This window comes from Bufo gargarizans, chromosome 5 (assembly GCF_014858855.1).
Source record: "Bufo gargarizans isolate SCDJY-AF-19 chromosome 5, ASM1485885v1, whole genome shotgun sequence".
Taxonomy (NCBI): Eukaryota; Metazoa; Chordata; class Amphibia; order Anura; family Bufonidae; genus Bufo; species Bufo gargarizans.
Genome location: NC_058084.1, coordinates 82,224,367 through 82,243,549, shown reverse-complemented (window position 1 = coordinate 82,243,549; position 19,183 = coordinate 82,224,367).

Sequence of the window (19,183 nt, the reverse complement as noted above, 5' to 3'; positions counted from 1 at the left end):
GCGGCAGGGGTCATATTCGAATTTGCAATATTTTGCGAATATTTTGTAGAATATTCAGCGAATATTCGCGAATTCGAATATTCGTTATATTCTACGATTTTTTACTCGAGAAATAGACAAGGTAATGATCGCGTAATATGTGAATTTTCGCAATGCAAATTTTTATGGCAAATTTTTAAATTGCCGAGCAAAAACATGATTCCTCCTTGCGTCTTGCTTGTGGGCCAATGAGTCATAGCACTATATCGAATATATTAATTTTTTCAAATATTCGGAATATTCTAAAACAAGAATATATAGCAATATAGCGAATATTCAAAAAAAATACTAATATAGAGCAATTTAGCTAATATAGTGCTATAATCATTTTTTTCAATAGTTGAATTTTTTTTCCAATCTGAATTTCAGATGACAAAGAAGATTATAGCACTATATTAGTTAAATTGCTCTATATTTGTTTTTTTTCGAATATTCGCTATATTGCTATTTATTCTTGTTTTAGAATATTACGAATATTCGAAAGAACAAATATATTCGCGATAAAAATTTGCATTACGAAAATTCACAATAAAAAAAATCTCGAAATTACAAATATATATCACTATATTTTAAATAGTTGTGAATTTTCGAAGTACCTATATTTGTGATAAAAATTTGCAATTCAAATATTCGTGATCAACACTAGCTATGTTGAAAGAAAAAAGACAAATGAATGGTTTTTGGAATTCCAAATAAAAAATTCGAAAAAAATCAGCGCCTTCTTAAGGCTTCTTTCATACGGGCAAGATTTCCGCATGGGTGCAATGCGTGAGGTGAACGCATTGCACCCACACTGAATCCGGACCCATTCATTTCTATGGGGCTGTGCACATGAGCGGTGATTTTCACGCATCAATGTTGCGTCATGTGAAAATCGCAGCATGCTCTATATTGTGCGTTTTTCAAGCAACGCAGGCCCCATAGAAGTGAATGGGGCTGCGTGAAAATCGCAAGCACCCGCAAGCAAGTGCGGATGCGGTGCGATTTTCACACACGGTTGCTAGGAGACGATTGGGATGGGGACCCGACGATTATTATTTTCCCTTATAACATGGTTATAAGGGAAAAGAATAGCATTCTGAATACAGAATGCATAGTACAATAGGGCTGGAGGGGTTAAAAAAAATTAAAATAATTTAACTCACCTTAATCCACTTGTTCGCACAGCCGGCATCTCTTCTGTCTTCTTCTGGAATAGGACCTTTGATGACGTCACTACGCTCATCACATGGTCCGTCACATGATCCATCACCATGGTAAAAGATCATGTGTCGGAGCGCAGTGACGTCATCAAAGGTCCTATTCCTCAAAGAAGAAGAGAGAAATGCCGGCTGCGCGAACAAGTGGATTAAGATGAGTAAAAATAACCTTGTTATAAGGGAAAATAATACAATCTACACAACACCGAACCCAAACCTGAACTTCTGTGAAGAAGTCCGGGGTCGGGTCTCGGTACCAAACATGCCGTGTGAAAGAGGCCTAAGGATCACAAACGTTGCGTTCTTAAAGAGCATTTGTTGGAAGGTCCACCCCAATTAAACCATACATGCTGTCTGGTGACATTGCTCCTGCTGATTACAAAAGTCTTCTAAAAATTGGTTGAGGCATTGCAGAGGAAAAAAAAAACACTTTTATTCTTTATGTAAATGATTCAGTACATCAAGAGTTGGGTCTAGCCCCTCTGTGCACCTCTACTCTCCAGCTTTCTAATGCTGGCCTCTGGGTGGAAGTCCGCATCACAAGAGAGATATCACTTTAACTAGCAGGGTCAACCCTACCAGGCAGTATGCTTGGTTTAATGGGATTGATCCTGCTGACAAGTGCTCTTTAAAAGGGATTACCCATGAAAATCAGGCACAATAAAGTGCATGACAACCTCTTTCTAACAAAGCTAGAACCAGACCTGCACCTCACATGGGTCCAGAGTTCTCCCTATTCATTGCTCCAATTGCAGCTCAATAGTAGTGTCCTGTCTGCTGCCGCTCAGGAGGTGTGTCCTTTCTGCTGCAGCTCAGGGTGTGTGTCCTTTCTGTTGCAGCTCAGGGTGTGTGTCCTTTCTGCTGCAGCTCAGGGTGTGTGTCCTTTCTGCTGCAGCTCTCTCCCTATCACAGCTCAGGAGGAAGCTGAAGGATGAATATGAGCATGTGCGGCATTCTCAGTGAGTAAGACAAAAAAATAAGGAAAAAAGTCAAACAGCAGGTGGCGCTATGCAGATGCATATATTTTACCTTAGCTATAATACATTTTTAATTACATGCAATTACAAAAGTATTCAGATCCAGGAGCTGGTTTGAAAGCAGAATATTTTTCATGGGACAACCCCTTTAAGGGGTTGATCAATATCTTTGTTTTTAGACCTATAGCTCTAATGCAATGCATTTGTTTTCTACAACAGGCGCCATTCAATGGTTAAACTCCATCCACTGAAGCAAACTTTCCTCATCAGTGTTTTTAACCTCCGTACTTTTAGAAGCCTCAATTTGTAATGCAGAGTTTGATTAGCAACAATATTTAGTAAGCTAATGTTCACTGTCCACAGCAGGAGGCTCTCACAGCTTGGCTGATGAGAAATGAACTGCCTAAAGCAAGCTTTTAATGGCAACTAATTTCACATATTTGATACTCAGCTCAGTCAACTAATGTGTATCTCAACCGTGACAAGACAATTACAGTTAGTTTTGAAAATCCTTTAATCTACGATGCAAAACAGCATGCTGGAGGCGAAAGCGAAATACCCATTTTCTCCATTCCTTTGCCATTGCACAATTTGATGCATATTTTAAGTTCAAACATACCTGCGACCATGCAAATAACGTGGATTTATCATGTGGCTAAATGTAGGCCTCAAATCAGATAAACCGAATTTGAAGGGAATTTTTCTGTGTGATCAAAATGTATTTCTCTGGTCTTTTGAAAGATGTTAAGTGGATGGCAAGGGCTGATCAAAGTAGATTTTTCGCTTATAAAGCCTTAACGTACTATGGATTTCACATGGATTTTCTCTTGAGTCTCCCCCCCCCCAAAAAAAAAAAATTACTATAGAGTGCAATGTTAAAAATGAATGCATAGTTTTACCATAGGAGCAAATTCACTCGTCTTTTTTTACTTGAAATTTTTTTTGTTAAAGAAAATCAGCATCCAGATGTTCCTTTAACTTGTGACAAATTGGCGCAGATTTATAAAAAACGCCAGTCTAAAAAATAATGGAGTGAATTGTGCCAAATCTATTAACCCTTTGAACTGTTTTTTACATTTCCATTTTTGTCTTTTACTCCCTGTCTTCAAAGAGCCATAACATTTTTATTTTTCCATTCACATAGCCCTATGAAGGCTTGTTTTCTTGCAGGATACATTGTACTTTCTAATGAAATACTATGTACTGTATGACTTTAGAATCACGTTTTAATTTTTGTTGGGAAACAAAGTGACCAAAAAACTGTGATTTGGGCATTTTTCTTTCTACACGTGATACCAATTTTTGTTGTTTACATATTTTTATTGGTTAAATGAGGAAAGGGGGAGTGAATTGAATGAACATTTTTTTAGTTTTTATATATTTTTTCACTTTTGTGTAACTTTATTTTTAGTGAACATGCGGTTTTACCATAGAGTGCAATAGGAACATAGTAATGTTCCTATTAAAGGGCATATGCCAGCAGTGTCAATCCGATCAAACCAGCCATAATTCCTTTCTTCCCCTGATCCTTTGCTGCATTTAGGAGAAATAAGTGTTTTTTAATATGCAAATTAGGACTTTAGTGCGCCAAGGGCAAGCCATTGCCACACTGGTGACCCTTAGCTCCTCTGCTCCTCCACTCAATTGTGGCCACAGCATCTAAAAGATTAAATGTCTATGATCGGCATTGTCTCTGATCATGGACACTGCCAGCAAATGTTTGCTCTGTAAAACCGCAGGCTATGGCTAAGTCGCTGGCTATGGTGCCTGCTTAGCTTCATGTATGAAGACTTGACATCTACTATACATGTATGGTGAAAGGGTTAAAAGTTGCAGATAGTGTGACTGCAGGATTGGAAAGAGAGTATGACTGCAGGACTCTTATCATGGAGACACATAGCTCTAAGAGATATTTAATCAAGACATCCTTATTTTAACCTCTTAGCACTAAATGATGGATATATCTGTCAATTGCATCCGAGGTGTGCATGGTGCAGGCTCACAAGTGCTTGCTGTATAGTACAACTGACACCCACCGGCAATGGCCTAGTCAATTTAACCACTCAGATGCTGCTTTTAATATCTACCATGGTACCTTAGACATAGCGAAGGGGCTCCTTCTGTCCTCTGTTTAGACTCTCCCACCGCAAGATCACAGGGTTCTGATTGGTTGCCATGGCTGCTTGGGACCTTTTAAAAGATCCCAGGCCTGCGATAGCAAACTACAACACCTTAATAGGCAATGCTGAAAATTCCCATAGACTGCAATATCTGTAAAGAATAAATCAAGGCAACTGGACGTACTGTAGATTTCTTGAAAACGTTTCACTCGTTCTTCCAACGAGCTTTCTCAATTCTGAGTGATTGTACAAAAATTCTCTGGGAATAAATATGTAACTAAATCAACATCTGGTAATTATACCCAGCATGGGGTCAGAGGTCATTATACCCAGCATGGGGTCAAAGGTGTTGATTCCATTATCCTAATTGGAGTCAGTAGGTGATAATGACCAGAGAATTCTTGTACAGTCACTCAGAATTGAGAAAGCTCGTTGGAAGAACGAGTGAAACGTTTTCAAGAAATCTACAGTACGTCCAGTTGCCTTGATTTATTATTTACAGATATACCATGTCCTGGATAAATGAGAACCTTCACAGACATAGACTGCAATAGTATACTTTTTCAGTCTATTGTATAAGTGATTGCAGGTTCAAGGCTCAAGGAGAAAAATAAAGTTAAATTAAAAAATCCACAAAAATATTACAATTTAAAATCACCCCTTTCCAAACTGTGCATATAAAAATAAACAATAAAAAATAAACATAATAGGTACGGTATCTCTGCAGAACTATTTATTATTAAAGTAATTTTACCATATCGATAATATTTGGTCAGTTTCCCCCACCCAAAAAAAATTATGATTTCAATACACACCACAGCTCTCCCCGCAAAAAGAAATCCCCCACACAGCTCTGTATGGGTATTAGAATAGGGCAAACACAAAGGAACTATTTTCAAAGGTTTTACTTTTTTTAAAAGATGTAAAATATAATAAAAACTACCGTAGATAAATTTGGTATTGCTTCTCTCGCACTGATCTGTAAAATAAGTTCGTCATATCATATTTAGCACATAGGGAAAACAAAAAAACTATAATAGAATTACTTTTTTTAACTTTCATCCCACAAAGATTTTTTTTCATATTTTCAATACATGACATGGCAAATTACACAAAAATTACTACAAAAAACAAGATCTCAAATGGCTGTGTTAATGGAAAAGCAAAAAAATAAAAAATAAATGAAAAACCATCATGGAAGACAGACTGGAAAAAACAAAAGCATGTATATTGGCTGTGTCCTTAAAGGGCTTCTGTCACTCCACTAAACCTTTTTTTTTTTTTTTTGCTTACTTATAATCCCTACACTGCGATTTATGCCTACATAATCTAATTAATCATTTTGGTACAGTAGATTTTGTTTAAAACAAGCTTTTAAAATATGCAAATTACCTTGCTACCAGCAAGTAGGGCCGCTACTTGCTGGTAGCAGCCGCATCCTCCGATCCTAAAGACGCCACCTCCGCATTGTGATTGACAGGGCCAGGGAACGGGATCGTTCTCTGCTGGCCCTGCCTGTTTGCATTCAAAATCTGGCACCTGCGCCGCGGCCGTACCTATCTTCAATCGGCGCAGGCGCACTGAGAGGCGGCCGAGCGAGGCCGCTCCATCCTCAATGCGCCTGCGCCGGGTGTAGATGTGACGTCATCGGCGCAGGCGCATTGAGGATGGAGCGGCCGAGCGAGCGGCCGAGCGAGCGGCCGCCTCTCAGTGCGCCTGCGCCGATTGAAGACAGGTACGGCCGCGGCGCAGGCGCCAGATTTTGAATGCAAACAGGCAGGGCCAGCAGAGAACGATTCCGTTCCCTGGCCCTGTCAATCACAATGCGGAGGGGGCGTCTTTAGGATCGGAGGATGCGGCTGCTACCAGCCAGGAGCCGCCCTACTTGCTGGTAGCAAGGTAATTTGCATATTTTAAAAGCTTGTTTTAAACAAAATCTACTGTACCAAAATGATTAATTAGATTATGTATGCATAAATCGCAGTGTAGGGATTATAAGTAAGCAAAAAAAAAAAGTTTAGTGGAGTGACAGAAGCCCTTTAAAGGGATTGTGCATGATTTTTTGTTTTTACAATCCTCCTCCCACCCAGTGAGACTCTTTAAGGGAACTATACTTATCCAATCCCAGGCACTTGATTTTGGGTCTGTGAGTCCTGAGCTGTAAACTTTCTGCACGGATGAGGTCACATTTTCCACTGCAGCCAAGGACTGGCCTCAGCAGTTATGTGTCCCCAAGCTGCATGTGACCCAGCATCAATCACCGCCAAAGCCAGTTATTGGCTGGAGAACCCTGACCCTGACCATGCTGGAAGTTTACATGTGGGAACAAGAATTACAGTGAAGACAAACAGAGAGCAATGGAGCTGGAACGAGCAGTGGGGAGCAGGTAAGTATAGATCCCTTCACTGTTCCTTCTGGGTGGGGAGTAATTACAAAAAATGTTTTGTTAACAACCCCCTTTAGTGGTTAAATAACAACAGTTCAAAATTTAAGAATAGTAGTTACGTCAGTTAATAAAATTAACCTCAATGTTGCAGTAAACATTCCTGGTGAATATATTTTAGGTTTTTATAGGAATATATAAAGGTGTTTTTAGGTTCTTTTATATTGATGGCCTATCTTCAGGATATATCTGATCCGCAGGGGTCTGACAACCCGCAGCCCCGCTGATCAGCTGTAGTGCTATAAAGTTCTCCTCGGAACTACAGCTCCATCCATGGTGTGTATTGGACAGAGTTATTGCAGAACTTCTCCCACTTAGAAGCAACGCTTCAGTAATCAGCTCCGTCCTCTACAAACAATGTATGGAGCTGTAGTTCCGGTGTTGACTTGGATAGCCCCCAAAAAGCCTTTAAACCTAGGTTAAACTACCCATTTGCATTTTAATATCTCTCTCAAGGAAGAAGTGTCGATTTTACTTTTTCTTTATCTTGGAAGAGACTTTTCTCTTCATTGAGGATGGAATTTGGTTATCAGTCTATTGTCGTGATCAATTTGATATACAGCAAATGTCTGATCAACGAAGGTTCAACTGCAAAGCGTTCCACTTTCTACTGAGGTCAACGGGAGACAGAGAAAGAGTTGAAGGAGTGCACTCTGCTGCATGCACAACTCCCATCAATTATAATGAAGAACTACTGTATATTTTATTATACGCCCAAGTTCACAGTTACAGAGGCAAAAGGCAAAATGGAAACAATACATGGTAGCGGAAAGAGTTAAGAGGTAAGTTTATAGTGCACAGATTTACATAGCATCAAATGAAAAAGCTTTTAAAAGTCGGCATGATACTATGCACATTATAATATAGTTCAGATGGCTCGGGACCTGTGCAGGTATGATGATGTATATGTGTGCTAAAACAAAGAGTCAGTGACAAGGAAAATGGGTGAGTCAAATGATTTGGGTCTCCTGCTGTGAAGCCTTTCAGAGAGTAATTGCAATGTTTTTAGATTTAATACAGTCCTAAATCGATGTCAGGATTAAAGTGGTCCTGATTACAGTGATCAACCTGATCAGGCCTTGAATCCCAATGACTTGTCTATCACAAGCTTTAGGAATGTACTAAATTCTTCCCCGGTAAAAGTAAAAAACTTTCTGCACTATGGGGGAACAAAGACTTGCAGATGTGGGTCTAAATCTGCTTCATCTTTGAAATGTAGAGCCTTGCAATTTTTAGCAATAATGCTGTAAAAGTATTATGCTATTGGTACTATGGGGGAGACTTATTATCAAGGGAAATATTCTTAAGTCGGGTTTGGAGGAGTCTGCAAAGTCGCAATGTATGCCAAATCTATGAAACGTCACACAATTTGGTGCATCTTCAAGTCGAACACGTCTTGAGATGTTACTCTACTTTATATGCTATGTCCTTAACTGGAGCAAGACTGTGACCATTTTTTGGACTTTTCAAAAAGTTACAATTGATAAATCTGGCTTCAATCATCTTGGCAGTCTAAGGTGACTTTCACACTTGTGGCAGAGTGATCCGGCAAGCAGTTCCATCGCCGGAACTGCCTGCAGGATCATGCAATCTGCATGGAAACGGAAAGCATTTGTAGACGGATCCGTCTTAGAAATGCATTGCAAGAATGGATCCGTCTCTTTGTTTGTCATCCGGAGAAACGGATCAGTTATATATATTTTTTTATATTTTTACCCGTCTGTGCATGCGGTATTTTGAATGCCGGATCCGGCACTAATACATTCCTATGGAAAAAAATGCCAGATCCAGCATTCAGGCAAGTCTTCAGTTTTTTGGGCCGGAGATAAAACCGCAGCATGCTGCGGTATTATCTCTGTCCTGAACAGTCAGAAACACTGATTTGAAGACCTCCTGATGCATCCTGAACGGATTACTCTACATTCAGAATGCATGGGGATAAAACTGATCTGTTCTTTTCCGGTATAGAGCCCCTATGACGGAACTCTATGCCGGAAAAGAAAAACGCAAATGTGAAAGTACCCTTACCATTGCCACTTTACCACCTACTGTTCAGAATTGCAGTGAGTGTTGTAAACATGCAAAATGTCACAAAGCTTTTGCATAAATAAGCCCCAAAAAATCTCAAAGCCAGAATTCTGGAACGCAGGGCGTGATAAATGAGTGGACTCTACAAGGAACCTCAGCCTTAGGCCCCCTGCACACGAACGTGCTGCGGCCAATCGATATATCAGGAGCTTCACTGATGATACTTCACTATGATGTGTTGGTTGGTTTCTTGGAAGGTTTCAATTAAACAAAATTACTTTTCTTACATAAAACCTATGTATGCACAAAATCTGCCAGCATATGAAGGCCTCTTTCACACATCCGTGTCCATGATGACCTTCATGGTTAGTGGTTGATTTCTGAAGATGTCTATTCTATGAAGAATTTGTGTTTGGTCCTTCTGTCCGTTTTTTGCCCTCCATGTCTCATCCGTATTCCACGGACACTCTATGGGCTTATGCACACGACTGTTGGCAGTTTTGGAGTCGGCAAATTGTGGATCCGCAAAACATGGATACCGGCTGCGTGCATTCCACATTTTTCGGCACAGAACAGCTGGCCCCTAATAGAACAGTCCTATCCTTGTCTGTAATACATACAATAATAGGACATGTTCTATTTTTTCAGTGGAACAGCCATGAGAACATACAGAAACAGAATGCACATTCAAGTGAATGGATCCACACATGGCCTCCAAAAAAAACGCACGGAAACAGAAAAAAGATATGTTTTTGTGCATGAGCCCTTAAGGTGAAAATTAATTTCAGGGGCTTCTCCTACCAAGGGTCCTGAGAGAACACAAATGCCATCTGTGTTCCACCAGTGTGTTTTTCATGGACCCATAGTCTTCAATGGGCATGTTCGGTTCACATCATGGACCAAAGTACTGCACTTCTGTGGTTTTTCCACTGATCCACAGTTAGAAAATCACTTATGTGTAAATAAACACAATGTCAAGGGGTACGTACGCTGTTAATGGAGAACATGGACAGCACCTGTCTGATTCACTGACATACGAAAATGGCTTAAGTCTGATGAAGCACTTGAACTAAATTTTTGAGATTAATGTCACCTGAGCAGACTCCTGGAAAGCTGAGTGAAGAGACACTGCCCTTTGTCAGGTCGGTCAGAGGGGCGGCAATGGTGGCAAAGTCGGGTATAAACCGCCGGTAATACCCCGTAATGCCAATAAAGGCCCGAACTTGTTTTTTGTTTATCGGTTGGGGCCATTTTTGAATTGCCTCAACCTTATTGGTCTGGGGCTTGACCAGTCCCCGGCCAATAACGTAGCCAAGGTATTTGGCTTCCTCCAGGCCTATGGCACACTTTTTTGGGTTGGCCGTAAGACCTGCTTTCTTAAGAGAATCTACCACTGCTTGTACCCGGAGCAGGTGCGATTCCCAATCTGGGCTGTGGATGACCACATCGTCCAAATAAGCAGCTGCATACGGGCGATGTGGGCTCAAAGTTTTATCCATCATTCGTTGGAATGATGCAGGAGCTCCATGCAGACCAAAAGGCATCCGCTTATACTGAAACGAGCCTTCCGGAGTGGAAAAGGCCGTTTTCTCCTTGGCCGATTCAGTTAGGGGTATCTGCCAGTAGCCTTTCGTCAGGTCTAGGGTCGTTATGTAGCGGGCTTGCCCCAACCTGTCCACGAGTTCGTCGACCCGAGGCATCGGGTAGGCATCGAACTTGGAGACACTGTTCAGTTTCCTAAAGTCGTTACAAAACCTAACAGTGCCATCGGGTTTTGGGACCAGCACTATGGGGCTCGACCAATCACTGTGGGACTCTTCTATCACGTCCAACTCTAACATCATTTTTATTTCCTTTGCGACTGCCTCTCGCCTGGCCTCCGGTATTCTATATGGCTTTACATTTACGCGAACCCCAGGTTCTGTCACTATGTCATGCTGAATCACGTTGGTTCGTCCGGGTAAGGGGGAGAAAAAGTCTCTATTTTTGTACAAAAACGCCCTAACGTCACTTTGTTGCACCAGGGATAGGGACTCCGTTAAGGGGACGTCAGGGATCACCGGTCGCCGGACTGTTGCGGCCGGAGACGTGGCCAACAAAGTCTCTCTGTCCTTCCAGGGTTTTAAGAGATTTACATGATAAATCTGTTGTGGCTTCCGTTTCCCGGGTTGGTAGACCCTGTAGTTTACCTCTCCTACTTTTTCAACCACCTCAAAGGGGCCCTGCCACTTAGCCAGGAACTTGCTTTCAACCGTGGGAACCAGTACCAACACTCGGTCCCCGGGGCTGAAAGTACGGACCTTGGCACCCCGATTGTAGACCCTCCTCTGGGCCTCCTGGGCTCGCTCCATATGTTCACGAACCAGGGGCAAGACAGCTGCGATTCGATCCTGCATCAAGGAGACATGCTCTATGACGCTTCGATACGGGGTGGCCTCTCCTTCCCATGTTTCTTTAGCGACATCTAGCAGCCCCCTGGGATGTCTACCATACAAAAGCTCAAAGGGGGAATAACCTGTGGACACTTGCGGAACCTCGCGTATGGAAAACATGAGATATGGTAGCAAAAAATCCCAATTTTTCCCATCTCTGTCAACCACCTTTTTCAACATACTTTTCAGCGTTTTATTAAATCGCTCCACAAGTCCATCCGTTTGGGGGTGGTAGACAGAGGTGCGGAGATGGGAAATTTTATATACTTTACACAGTTCCTTGGTGACCCTGGACATAAATGGGGTGCCTTGATCGGTTAAGATCTCCTTTGGGATCCCGACTCGACTAAACACCTGGACTAACTCCTTGGCGATAGTCTTAGCGGAGGTGTTACGCAAGGGGATGGCCTCAGGGTAGCGTGTCGCGTAGTCCAGAATCACCAGAATATGCTGGTGACCCCGGGCAGACGTCACCACTGGCCCCACCAGGTCCATGCCAATCCGTTCAAAAGGGACCTCAATTATTGGTAGAGCGACCAGGGGACTGCGAAAATGGGGCGCTGGTGCTGACAATTGGCACTCGGGGCACGACCCACAGTACTGCTTGACATCTGCATGCAACCCAGGCCAGAAAAATCTCTGGGCGATTCTCTCCCTGGTCTTTTCAACGCCGAGATGTCCCCCCATCACGTGACTATGTGCCAGGTCTAGTACGACCCTGCGGAAGGGTTTGGCAACCAGTAACTGTTCGACCTCGTCTTCTCCACGTTTTATCACCTGATACAGTAAATTGTTGTTGAGGGCCATGTAGGGGAAGGACACCACCCAGTTAGGGACCACCGGTTCCCCATCCACCATCTTAACATTTTCCCTAGCTCTAATGAGGGTGACATCTCGCAGTTGTTCGGTACAGAAATCCTCTCTCCTGACTTCTAAATCTGGCATAACATTTGGACTACTCTCACTGTCAGGGTCAGAGACGTTCTCCCGTTCATTACACTCGAACTGAGGGCTAGCTTCCCGGTCCTCCGGCTCCCCAGCCAGGACAGGGAAAGGAAGAGGATCTCCTGCTTCTTCAACAACGTCCCTTTGGAAAAAAGGATCTGGCGACAGCTCCCGTGCTTCCCCAGCAGGGGGAGCTCTATCTACCAGTCTCCCCTTGCCTTCCCATAAGCTCCAAAAATGGGGAAAATCTCTCCCCACTAATGCTTCATGAAGCAGCGACGGCACCACCCCGACTGAATGTGTCACACTGCCCCAAGGGGTATCAACCTCAACAACTGCTGTCTGGTAGTCCCGTGTGTCCCCATGAATGCAAATGACCCCGATAGTACTGGGGTGTAGTTTGCTGGGGTTTACACAATCCTTCCTGATTAGTGTCACCACACTACCCGAGTCTAGCAGGGCTGTGAGTGGTTTTCCATCCACAGAAATAGCACACATTTGTCTCTCGGTGTGACTCGAACATGCTGCAGTACACGCGACCTGTGCAAAAAGAGAAATGTGTCTTTTCCTGAAAGCATAGTCACACTGCATAGGTTCATCATTTAAAGGACAGTTTGCAGCAATATGCCCAAATGCATGGCACCGATAACACTGTATGTGCTCCACCCCCAGTCCTTTGAAGGGTCCCAAAGACCTTCCTGGCTTCTTTGGCCAGTCTCCAGGTCTAGGACCCACAGTCTCATTAGCTGCAAAATCAGTCTTAACATTACCCCTGCTTTTGAACCCTGGAACAGTCTTACCAGATCCTGGGGGTGATCTTGCGTCCCAAGACGCTCCACGGTGGGGCATAGAGGGATTCAGCAAGTCCTCAGAAGCAAGGTACCTCTCCACTAGGTCCACCAACTGGGTTGCAGTGTTGGGGTCCCCCTGTCCGACCCACTTCTTCAGGGTCGCAGGGAGCGCACGCAGGTACCGGTCCATTACTACCCGCTCCACGATCTGAGGGCCGGTCAAGGTCTCTGGCTGCAACCACTTCCTGGTGAGATGGATCAGGTCAAACATTTGAGAGCGAGGTGGCTTGCTGCTGGAGTAACTCCACTGATGCACACGCTGGGCTCGGACTGCCATGGTGACACCCAAGCGTGCAAGTATCTCCGTCTTCAGTGTCTCATAGTCCTGGGCCTTATCTGGTTCGAGAAAAAAGTACGCCTTTTGAGGTTCCCCGGTCAAGAACGGGGCCACTAGCCCCGCCCACTGTTCTTTTGGCCACTCCTCGCGGACAGCAACTCTCTCAAAAGTCGCAAGGTAGGCCTCAACATCATCAGTAGGTGTCATCTTCTGTAGGTGGTTGGAAGCACGTACCAATTTTGGTTCCCCTTGCGCAGGAGGTGCGAACCCCTTTTTCAGTTCCACAAGAGCCTCTGCAAACTGCCGGTTCATCTCCTGTTGGGCGGCCTGTTGTGCTGCAGCGGCCTCTGCGACTTGGCGGTTGGATTCCCGCTGAGCGGCATTGGCCTGTAGCAGGGCCTTTAACATGTCCTCCATTTTCAGAAAATGCCCGCTGAGTCCACCACGTGTGGGAGATTAGCTCGTGGGGATCACCTTTTTCTGAACAGACAGTCCGTAAGCAGGCAGTTTCCTTGAAAATCTGGCTTGTTGCCAGGTTTATTTAGGCACAAAGGTTTGCACAGCAGAAAACAAACAAAACATAAAGTAAATCCTTGCCGTCCGGCGCTAAGCTATACAGTCGTGTCCTGACTATACGGTGTGGGGCTGCTCCCCAACATCCACAACACAAATGGTGAAGCAAACCTTTTGTTTTTCCCGCATCCAAACATAGCTCTCTCTTCAGCAACACAGGCTACAGTCCTGAGACTCAGCACATGAGAGAGCTGTTGTGCTCTCTTCCTGTTTATTTAAAGTCCACCTGGAGGTGAACTCCAGTGGACCATAATCTCTGGACCGGAACCAAGCCTGCCACAGAGGCTGGAAAAACCCGGGCCGGATTCCGGTTCAGTCCCTGACAACAGAGCGCATGCGAGGTGAAACATACCTATCATCCACCACCTCACCTCGCATACCGTCACACCGCATAAAAGTTGCATAAAACGGGACTGTAGTCTGTTATCATTGAGATCTCTCACTGTTGGTTACCGAACGCGTTTCGGGGTTAACACTTCCCCTTCCTCAGTGGTCTTGAATAAATCTAGCAGAGCAATGAATGGGGAGATCACTGTACCCATGTGAGGTGCAGGGCTGGTTCTAGCTTTGTTAGAAAGAGATTGTCATGTAGTACATGATGTCTGATTTTTTTTTTTAACATTAATCATGGGTAATGTTGAGCAAACTTGTGTTTTCAAGTTCGGCATACGAGGTTCAGGTTTGGGTTATCTAAGAATTCCATTATAGGTCCATGTTAGCGGAATCTATAATGGAATTCTTAGATAACCCAAACCTGAACCTTGTATGCCGAACTAGAAACCACAAGTTCGCTGAACACTAATCATGGGATAATACCTTTGATGTGTCTAGAAAATGTTCAGAGTAACAACGGGATTGGGACCAACAGAAGCTGGATCTCCTCTCTCTCTCTCTCTCTCTCTCCACCTGCATGTTCTCTCTAAGGTTTGTATACTTGTAGACCCATACAATGTGAACAAAGATACATATAAGCATACAGCATCAAGTACATATATCACTGGTTAAAATCCTGTGGAGTCACTTTGGATCACCTGGCCCAACACTAATGCAAAGTACAACATACATAGACCCGTCACTTCTCCGGACATGTCTGTTTTAGTAACTACATGCATTCTCCATGTAACAACAATTCTGGAGCATCTTTTCTTATAACGTTATGTTGTGCCATTCATTTATTATTCCTACTAGAAGTTATGAATGAATTACTAGCAGTTTGAAAGTCCAGCTGGGTGTTACCATTTGTGGGCGTGTCCCTGCACAGTCTGACACCAGCAGCACTGATTGGATTGTGGCCGACTATGCAGGGACACACACCCAACTGGTAACACCCATGTGGACCTTTATGCAGACTGCTGGCAAATAATTCAGAAAACGGACATGACAGGTCCACTTTAAGGTACTATAAGTCACATTCAGAGCGACATACTCTCCTATAGGAGTGTTTCTGACAGTCTACGTAATATTTTACACAATGTTCCTATGAGAAGAACTATAATATATATTAATGTTCATGTAAGTCTGGTATCAGTCAGAAAATACAATCATATAAATGTAATAGTTACGCTAAGAATTGACAACCTGTCCCAGTGTCTGTAAACATAGTGACAACCTTAAAAAAAGCCTTTCCCATCGCATGCACTACTTTAGCAGTGAGTTCCAGACATAGCAGCGATGGAGTGTCATGTAGTGACAGGCGATACAAACACATTGTCATTCATGGACAGTCTACTGTTCTGTGAGACTGAAAATCCAGAGCTGTCAGGATTGTGATTAGTTTTTGGTATTGCAATTGCTTCTGGATGAGTACTTTACTATCTGATTGTATGATCAAACAGCCTACAAAATATCATTGCCATTTTCTCTGCCAAACGCACGAAAGCACCACATTGGGCTTCTGTACATAGACATAGGTAATACCTAAATAATGGTAATCGATGGCCCTTATGCATTTCTCTCTCATTTTTTAAATGGTGCTTGAACTAACCCAGATTTGATTTATTAGCGTGCCTAAGTACCTAATATACATTTATATATTCTTATATTTTTAAAGAGAAAGTATTATATGTTTATTTAAAGCTCTATGGATCAGATATTTTTTATGTTACAGCGATTTATTCTTTATTTTTAAAAATGTCCTGGGGGCGGCCATATTGGAGCCACACACTTCCTCCCTTTATTGCCATATGGACAGGATAGCATGATGTGTGTGCTTTATGGCAGCTTGAATGAATGGGAATCACTGGACAGAGTGCCAGTGGAGCTTTCTCTGTGTGTATAGGCATTCTTTCTGCCTTAGGCCCCAGTCACACGACCGTATTTTGGTCCATTCATTTCAATGGGGCCGCAATAAATGTAGACAGCACACCGTGTACTGGCCGCATCCGTATGTCCGTTCCATAGCCTCACAAAAAAAAAGATAGAACATGTCCTATACTTCTCCATTTTGCGGGCAAGATAAGGCATTGTTACAATGGAGCCGCAAAAAAAAACACGGACGTCATCAGTATTTTGGATCATAGGGGCATTTTCCACAGTGTTAAAGTCCAGCTAAGGAATTAACCCTTATAAGAAGATTTTTACTTTTAATGGTAATTATACAAAAAAATGACGTACACTGTTGTCCTAATGTAAATGAATCCACACGAAGGCTGAGTAAGCTACTTATGTGTGGGGAACCTCTCCCTAGATACATCCCCTGAGGCTATACCCTCTGCCCAGGGACGGCCCCTGATGGTGGGGACTCCCTGTCCTCGATCCTTGGCTAACAACTCCTACAGCGCCCTAATTATGAGTGGGCTGGTGGTTTAAAGCCTAGAAGTGGATTCATACATGGACAGACAGACAAGACAAACACAAAAAAGTGCCCAATGTATACAGCCCTGATGATGTACTAACAACAAGAGGTACATGGTGCACTTAGACTGACTATTAAAAGACACCCAAATATGATAGTATTTGATATTACAGACAAATTATGTAGTGAACCCCAACGCGATTTCCCCACGGTGTGGGATCATCAGGGGGTGAATGAATCTATATATTTAAACAGATGAAAAAACAAAAACAAGAATTGAACGGACGGAGACCCATATCCCTGTCCCCTCTCCCTTCCCCTACATATCCCTCGTAGCTTTTGAGGCTTTAGTGAATATATTGCCCCTTAAACTGGGCCTGGTGCGTGAAGCACCGAATTATTAATTATCTTAAACAGTGAATATCAATAGATATTCCCCTGATTTATCACTATGGGGATAGTGTGTATCGATTATTACGACCATCGTTTCTGTATTACTGGGTGTCCTCCCCCCACCACCTGACCTTCCCCTAACCTGGTCCCCTGACTCTGGCCTTATGATCACTTTCATCCTTTTTGGATCGTGGTCCACTATCAGTGTCACGCTATCGTGCATGTATTTAATTATACTTGGGACCCACTTTAAAGTTATCTTATTAATAATTTTAAATATCCTGGTTCTATTCCTTTGATGATTTTCATTTTTATAAGCCACTGTCGGATAGCCCTAACATCTTTGAATATATCCCCTGGATCTATAACAAGCAATGGGAGACAGGAAGTCATTTGCGGTCCAACGACCGGATGGGTGATGCGTTCCGGGACTATTTGGTCTGTACTATGTCCTCACCCAACCGGAAGCCCGGCCGGAAGCCGGCGCTCCATCGTGCGCTCCAGAGTGGAACGCACGCCCATAGGATTTGCGGCGTCCTGGCCGGAAGTTGATGCTTCGGCGTTCCACAGTGGAATGCACGTCCATACCGACAGGCCTGTAAGTGGTAGCCACAATTTGATCCATGTGGTAGCCACCTGGGACCAATTAGGATTATGTTTATAAGGTGGGGATGGCTAGATAGGCAAAACACTGGACCCTAGGAGGATTAAGATTGGAGGAAGCGCCGCAACAGGCTCTGATTGTGAGTACTCTTTGGACAATGTTAAGCTATAGGTATACCTATGTTTTGATGTACGCTTTTTGTCATATAGGTGACCTATAATGAACAAGCCATTTATCTCGGGCTGAGGTCCACCTAATGAGTGACGTATCTGAGGTAGCTTTGTCCTTATACCTTTGGGTTCAGTAAGGTGGTGGTCCCAAGTGTTGGTTTCTCTGTGCATTTACCAGCAATTCCATATGTTTTCATGTTTCAGCTGCACTTATCAAAATATACGTGGATGCTCGTCCTGTTGGACACCACAAAATCTATGTGTGTCCATGACCTGTGTTGCCCTATTGCGGTATATACTGCATGTACATGTACACCAAGTAACCCCCGGACACAGTGAGTTATCTCCTTTTCTGGGGCTTTAAATGGTGGTGGTTATTCATCAGCTATTTAATAGCCAGTGTTGTTTTTTTTGCACAAATACATGTATATACATCTTTCTTTCCACAGAAACCTACCTTGAATCCTTGATCATGTGAAACATCTGTTTACACATCAGGGGATGCGATACTTGATCTTCCTCCTCCTCCTCCTAGGATTATCATCTGGTCCATTTTAAAATTTAAAATTAATTATTGTATGTGAATTGACACCATTGTACTTTGAACGGTGATCAACACCCGTCTTACGGATACCTCATTATAATATGGGTCTCCGTCCGTTCTATTCTTGTTTTTGTTTTTTCATCTGTTTAAATATATAGATTCATTCACCCCCTGATGATCCCACACCGTGGGGGAAACGCGTTGGTGTTCGCTACATAATTTGTCTGTAATATCAAATACTATCATATTTGGGTGTCTTTTAATAGTCAGTCTAAGTGCACCATGTACCTCTTGGTGTTAGTACATTATCAGGGCTGTATACATTGGGCACTTTTTTGTGTTTGTCTTGTCTGTCTGTCCATGTATGAATCCACTTCTAGGCTTTAAACCACCAGCCCACTCATAATTAGGGCGCTGTAGGAGTTGTTAGCCAAGGATCGAGGACAGGGAGTCCCCACCATCAGGGGCTGTCCCTGGGCAGAGGGTATAGCCTCAGGGGATGTTTCTAGGGAGAGGTTCCCCACACATAAGTAGCTTACTCAGCCTTCGTGTGGATTCATTTACATTAGGACAACAGTGTACGTCATTTTTTTGTATAATTTCCATTAAAAGTAAAAATCTTCTTATAAGGGTTAATTCCTTAGCTGGACTTTAATACTACTTACTTTTTGACCCATTATATAAATGATCTATCCATAATTGCTGGACTAACATTTTCCACAGTGGAAGTCCACATCATATACAATAGTGGCAAAGAAGGTGAGATAAAAAAAAAACGTTTTTGGGGGTCATTA